The sequence below is a fragment of the Cyprinodon variegatus genome, unplaced genomic scaffold, assembly GCF_000732505.1.
Source record: "Cyprinodon variegatus isolate N-32 unplaced genomic scaffold, C_variegatus-1.0 Scaffold9, whole genome shotgun sequence".
NCBI lineage: Eukaryota > Metazoa > Chordata > Actinopteri > Cyprinodontiformes > Cyprinodontidae > Cyprinodon > Cyprinodon variegatus.
Window position 1 is genome coordinate 558,545 of NW_015150462.1, and position 355 is coordinate 558,899.

Here is a 355-nt window from a genome sequence, read left to right on the forward strand (position 1 = left end):
AGAGACAGGACCAATCGTCAAAATTTTGGTGTCGATCATTCGATTTCATCCTGGACACTACAGAAAATGGGCTAAAAGTGTTAAAAACCGGAATTTTCCTTTAAGCTTCCGAAAAAAAAACATCAAGTCTTTAACCTAGAGCAATATTGAGGGACATTTATCAGACTTCCAGTCTAAAAGTAAAGTACGGTTTGCCAGTAAAGATGAGAAGGCAATGATCTCTTCTTGAGCAGAGCTTAGAACTAAAGTAGGGTTGTGGATACCAAAATAGAGATTTCCAGTGTAAAAGAATTTTTGTTCTACCTATCAAAGTTGACAAGGCTGTTATATCTTTGAACCTAGAGATACCCATACG